The sequence below is a fragment of the Octopus bimaculoides genome, chromosome 24, assembly GCF_001194135.2.
Source record: "Octopus bimaculoides isolate UCB-OBI-ISO-001 chromosome 24, ASM119413v2, whole genome shotgun sequence".
Classification (NCBI taxonomy): Eukaryota; Metazoa; Mollusca; class Cephalopoda; order Octopoda; family Octopodidae; genus Octopus; species Octopus bimaculoides.
The window spans coordinates 26,513,854-26,521,353 of NC_069004.1; positions in this window are offsets into that span (position 1 = coordinate 26,513,854).

The window sequence follows — 7,500 nt, forward strand, 5'->3', positions numbered from 1 at the left end:
ATATATAGTAAATGTTACAGGTAATACTTGATAATTGTAAGCACCTGTGAATGCCAGACCGTAAAATATATATATGTGTGTGTGTGTGTATAAAATGTCACAGGAAAGAATCACAAAACGGTTTCTGTAGGTCGAGTCAACGGGCCAAAGATTTAGAGGTCGACCAAAAACGAAATGGTTACATAATATCCGTAATCACAGATGGTCATGCTTGGGAATTCAGCCGGAAAGCGTAATGAGCGTTGTTTCTAATAGGAATCTTTAGGGGAAGTGTCTGAGAACTCTACTCCCTGACCGTCACAAGAATAGTGGGCAGAGAAGATAGATGGGTTGATGATGCACCTACGTTGATGGATAATAATTTTCTTTCTTGCCCTTAACCCTCCAACGCGAAGTATAGGCCACTTATAATTGCATTCCATATCGCATAATTTCTCGCTTCTGTACTTATACTCTGCCATGAATGTCCCCCTTTCTCTAGTTCCTTTTGTGTTGATCCACGCCACGAGTTCTTAGGCCTACCCCTCTTTCTATATCCATCCGGATTCCACTGTAAAGCACTTTTCGCTACATTTGGTGTGTCATTTCGAATTGTGCTACCAATCCACTTGCACTTTTTTCTTAAATATTTGCTCCCTAATCGAAACTTGATTCGTTCTTTGCCATAGCTCCATATTGCTTATGTTTTCGGGGCCATCTGATTTTAAGTATATTACGCAAGCACCTGTTGATGAATGATTGTATTTGCTTATTTGACTTAACTGTTGTTCTCCATGTCTCAGCCCCATACAAACCACTTTTACGTTAGTGTTAAAAATTCTTATTTTGTTCTTTATTGAAATTACACTTGCGCTCCATACTTTTTTAACAGATGAAAAGCGGTTCTTGATGGATAATCATTTTTTTTTATATGTAAGATATACATCCAGTTTTATATTTCACAGCGAGGCTAATATTCATTGAAAAATTTGTGACAGGCAAAAATTACTTTAATAATCTGTATTTTATGTTGGAAACAACAATGCGGTTTTCGAAAATATTAAACATTAGCCAAAATGTTCATATGATTGACATTGTATTCTGCTAGAGCTTCAGGCGGGTAGAAGATAATTACCGAAAATTTCAGTATCTGTCAGCAGTGTTTTCAAAGATAATCTCTACTTGCAATATCAAGGCAGTTGCGAGTTTTCATTGTAGGTAAGCTACCATACGAGATTAGACTAGATAATATGGAGAAAAAGTATTGAATACTAATTTACTTTCCTTGAGAAAAGTAGAAGTTTTCTAATAATTTCATTATTTTCACTGTAAATTATATTTGAATTTTGTAGTGGTGGTTTCATCCCTTGGAGACTGGTATGTTCCCATTTTATAATTTATAGTATGAGACACTAAGGGGTAGCAGTTTCGGCGCTGACGATCTGACGTGGCTAACTGGACATTCAGCTTGTTTTTGCGACTGTAGTTTTTGTCACTGGAGGCAAGCAGATGCACACACGCACGCGAGCACAGATATACAGATAAAGATACAGTGATGGAGAGTGAGAAATTGCTAATTATTAACAAAACACGATTGACATAATTACATTCCCTCATAGACAAAGAGAAATATGTTTACACACGTAACCAGTGAGGGGGAGAAAACTCTGTGCGTATGTGTGTGTGAGGGAGAGAAAGAGAGAGAGAGATAAGAAAGGGAAAAGACTAGAAAAGCATTACAGCATATGATATCAAGTAAGTCAGCGTCGCGTAGGTGACGCCAAATGAACTGCACCAAAACGGCTACGCCAAAACATCCCATACCATATAATTTAAGGTCATGGTCAGCTGAATTTACCACAAATGGTTCCGCTATTCACCATGGAATACTCATCCGTAGTAAGATACTAGAGTGCAATTACTTCACCTACATTGTGCGAGCGATAAACTTCTACTAGAAGCTCCTCTCTAGTAAGTTGCTAATGATGATCTAATTGAAATTTGTATAGCGACGCGATCTCTTGCATCGGTGTTCAACTACTTCCTATATTCAATATAGACAGAAAGACTGAGTTCGGCGTCAAAAATGAATACGGTCAAAGCCTGCCCCAACTTTGGAGATCCTATGTTATTTCTGAAAAACCTGAGTGTTCCAGTGTATGCAATGACAGCCTCATCGCTAAATTTGAGTTTTCTTCTTGTCACTGTTCAACAGATTAAAGATTTCCAAATATAAAAGACAGGTACAATAAGTACTTGGCTTATGCAGAATAAGTCCTGAGATTGATTTCTTCGACTAAAACCTTTGAAGGCGGTGCTCCAGCATGGCCGCAGTCAAACGATCGAGCCAAGTAAAAGAATAAAAGATTAAAAAGAAAATTTGGATGACAAGAGCGTCAACGCTAAGCAGTGATGAGGAATAAATGATCTTTAGGCAAGCTTCTAATGGCGAATTCGCTGCAGTTACTATGGTGAAAAATTTCTCGATTATGGTGAAAGGTGTAAAACGCCATATCTCTTCAGTATCAAGTCCACCTAGCGGATTTCCATTCGCATTTTTGGCTCTTTAGCATTTCTCGGTGACAGATACCAATGAGAGATAACGCGAGAAGATTCTAAAACTTTAAATTTAACTTAGAACAATCAAGATGAGTGACAGAATTGCGCTCGCGGACCGTCCATTCAGAATAATAAAGCAGCACTAGTACTAAGCAGCCGATAGGGAATAAATGAACTTCCGGTTAGTTAAAAGTATTTTAGTTAAATATTTCAACTACTGAAGGCAAATTCGGTGAAGTTACAGTGATGAAAATATTCTCGCTTATGGTGAAAGGTGTAAGACACCATATCTGCTCAGTATCTACCCCCTAGCAAGCTCCCTGACACGTTTGTGGTTCTTTAGTCTTCCTCGGTAGGAGATGTTACAGGGAGATAACTGGAGCAGATGTTAAAGCTGTAACTTTATCTTAGAACAAACAAAATCAATGTCAGGGCTGCGCCCACGGACGGCCTGGTCGGAATAAAGGCAATAGAATCAACACTAAGCAGCGATAAGGAATAAATGAACTTTATGTTAGTTAAAATATTGTGTTAGTTAAAATATCAAATTCTAAAGGACAGAATGCATCAAACCTGGCAACCACCAGCAATTAACTAAGCTACTTAACACTCACGCTATAAAACTGTCTCAGTGTGTCACAGAGTAATGATGACAATAATACTGTCTTTTGATAGACATCATCTCTCTGTATTCTTTATATTTTACTTGGACTGCGGCCAAGCTGGGGCCTTGAAGGGTTGCTGTCGAACAAGTAAGACCTCATGAGTTTGGAAAACTGATACTTATTCTATCGGATCCGTTTGCCGAATCGCTTGGTTATGGAGACGTAAACATACCGATACTGGGTGTGGAGTGGTGGTGGGAGACAACCACAAACACTTCCAGCCAGATAGATACATGTATCTGCATAGATGTGTTTATATATATATATATATATATATATATATATATATATATACACACACACGCACACACACAAAGCCATACATACATACATACATACATACATACATACACATACATATATACATATATACATACATACATACATACATACATACATATGCACAGACACACAGACACACACACACATATATACATATAGACATATACAACGGGCTTCTTTCAGTTTCCATCTATCAAGACCACTCATAAGATCGTTATTTGTTCGTTTCGAGGCTATAGTAGAAGACAAGATGCCACACACACACATACACACACACACACACACACACACTTACATACATAAATGCATACATGCATTCATACATACAGACCCGTACATACATACACACACGTACATACATGCATACATATGCATACATAAATATGTGTGCATGTATCTATACATATATATTTATATGTGTGTGTGTATGTGTGTGTGTGTGCGTGTGTGTGTGTGTGTGTGTGTGTGCTTTTATCTAAGACATAAAATGTTATAAAGCACGCAAAGACACTTACGAAAATCAATGAACTTCCAAGCACTGCAATGGTTTTTCAAATATCATAGTATACAAATAAATCGTTTTCCACTCCAGACGCTATTGAGCAAGTGGTTCTGCGCTTTTCTTGTTCAAAGATCTTCATGCAATTCTTCAAAGATACACTAGTGATTTGTCTTGTCGTTCTTGGCTCTTGTCTCTAAGTGGTTTTGCATGTTACATGATCGCATCGTATCATTTGAAATTGCAAGCATGCATATATAACACGGTGGCTGCCTAATGTTCTCTAGCGATACATTAAAACCAATAAGACGTCGTAGACTTTTAAATAAAAGCAACAAGTGATATAAGAAATCGATTTATAAGGCGGTGAGCTGACAGAATTTTAGCACGGTGGGCAAAATCCTTAGCGGCATTTCGTCTTTTTATATTTTCTGAGTTCAAAGTCTGCCGAGGTCGAATTTGACATTCTTCCAATCAGGATCACTGAGACGAGTATCAGTTCAGCACTAAGATTGATGAAATCGACTTAACCATACGTCCGAAATTGCCGGAATTCAGCCAAAATTTGAACTAGTATAAGTAATCTACTTAAATAATAAATGATGCAGAAATACTGTGAGCTTAATGGTTATACTATGAAATAATAGGCACAGGCGTGGCTGTGTGGTAAGAAGCTTGCTTCCCAACTACATTGTTCCGGATTCAGTCGCGCTGCGTGTTACCTTAGGCAAGTGTCTTCTACTACAGCCTCGGGCCGACCGAAGCCTTGCGAGTCGATTTGGTAGACGGAAACTGGTTGCATGTGTGCGTGTGTGTGTTGTATTATTGATGTGTCTAAATGTAGAGTAATGGTTAGATATTCGTTTGGACTACTGAGATGAAGAACAACCTATGTAAAAAAAAAGACGTCAGAAACGGAAGTAATTTTACATTGATAAAAAATGTCTCTTGTCTTAGAGTTACTGCTAAAGAAACGAATGCGATTGGAATTTATATCAGAAATACTAATATTGTTGCTATTATTATTTAAAGAATGGTTAGTGTTAATAATATCAATGTTACTATTTTCATTAAGTGGATTTGTATTTAACAATTTATTATACGAAAAGATGATTTGTGAAATGATTTTAATGTTAGAAAACCCTATCCTGATTCGGTGTAAATTAATAATCGAACAGTGTCTTAAATTTTTTGAGAAATTCCTTTCTATAACCTCACGAAACTGGTAAGGGAGGTTGGATTTGATCTGCTTACCATATGGAATTATCAACCAAACAGTTTTGCAAGGACATACGTTGTTATTTAGGTAATTATCTTTAAAAGTCCTCAATCTACTTTTATAACGAAAAAAGGGTCTTAAAGGACGGTTATCTCCCCTACGCTGCAGAATTACATTACTCGATTTAGTGTTGTTATTCGAACTAAACTTTATATTCTTAATATCGTTATGACTTGATTTCATGTTCTGATTAATAGAGGTAGAATTAATGTCAATGGGGTTAATATAGGTATTTTTTTTTCTTTATAGCCTACTTTAAGTAAGGCAGAGTTATAAATTCAGCTTTATCATTGAAAATATCAACATCATCAGATAATCTAGAAAGTCTAAGTGAAATATTTCTAACTAAATTCCTTGTAATCGCCTTACAGTGATTACTGAAAGAGCTATTATATTTTAAATTAGTTGAGAGTTTATGGTATGGGAAATATGAATCATTATATAAGTTAAGGGTAATATCCAAAAAGTTGGCTTTAATTATGCCATCGTCGATATTTCATATCATTTATTTATTTAATTATTATATCATTAATTTAATTGAACACGATGCATCCATTCCCAAGTAAGTTTATCTTCACCCATTTTTTGTGCGACATACGAAGGGGTGCTGGAAAGTTTCTGGTTTTGGGTAGAAGAAAATATAGGAGGATCAGTTAATTATGATTTTATTCAACATGTTCCCCTCTCAGATTCACATACTTACTGCAGCAGCCCTTCAGTCTTTCTAAGCGATATAAAAGAACTCGGAATTTTGGGCTTACTACCACCCCCTTCACTATACCCTTGAAGCCAGGAACATCCCAGTAACCCCCTCGTATATATGGATAGAATTCAAACAAAAAGAAATAAAGAAAGTCTTTAACACATCTTTGATGACCAGTTACTGATATGTCCCATGATGACGACGTATTTCCTCGTCTCTACGGAACTGGTCCGAACCTTCGCCGACCGACGCTACTGACTATGTCAGTCCATTATTTATTCGTAGTGGATCAGCCCACTTCTCTTCTGGGGGCGTCCGTCACAACAGTTATAATTGTGTCTGTACCAACTCTGCTTTCAACGCCAGTTGACGCAAAATTTCTAAGTGAAGATTTCAATGGAACTTTGTATTATATTTAACTCTTCGCTAAACCCACATCAGGGATTTACCCTTGTGAGGCTAGGATTTTCTACAACGAGAGAATTTCGACATTAGCCTGGAAAGCGACTGTACAGATAATCTAAACTTAGCGTTGTGTGCTGCATTGGAAATGTCCTATTTTTCTACTCTCCTAGGACATTATATATATATCCATTACGGAGTAGATGAAACAGGGACAACTGACGAAGGGGTATACTCTTTATGTTGCATGTCTCGTTTTTCAGTTTGTTTGTGTTGTTTCGTTGTTCGAAAAAAGTTCGTTTTCTATGTTTTCGTCTTTATATTTTCGTTTTTTTATTGTGTTTAACGTTTTTTTTTTATGTCCTGTTCCAATATATGCATATGTATATATGCATATAGATGTAGATATGTACATATATGTATGTACATATGCATATATTTATATATTATTTATATTTATATATATATATATATATATATATATATATATATATATATGTATGTGTGATTTTTTTATTACCCACAACGGGCCAACACAGTATGTATGTGTGTGTTTGTATGTATGTATGTGTGCGACTATATATGTATGTATGTAAGAGAAGAGAGTTCTAAAAATATATCATTGCTCGCGTTTCATTGGAAAATTTAAGACCAAACTCCAAAAATATATAAGCTTGGACTAATAAAATTGATCCATCTACACGTCATCTTAGATCAGGGTTTATTTGGAAAAGTTGTGTTGTTTTACATATCTATATCTATATATACATACATAAATACATACGTACATACATATATATATATATATATATATATATATATATATATATATATATATATATATATATACATACATACATACATAAATACATACATACATACATACATACATACATACATATGTACATACATACATACATACATACATACATACATACATACATAGAGAAGTTGCATTAATTGAAAAAACGTCATCGTGCAATTCTTTCCAAGTTTGAAATGGACCATAAAGTATTTATTATTTATGGTAAGACAAGCTGGAGACGACACTCATTGGCAGATACAGGATAGGGACAGACACACACAGGCACACACAGACGTACACAAACACACACACACGCACACACATATA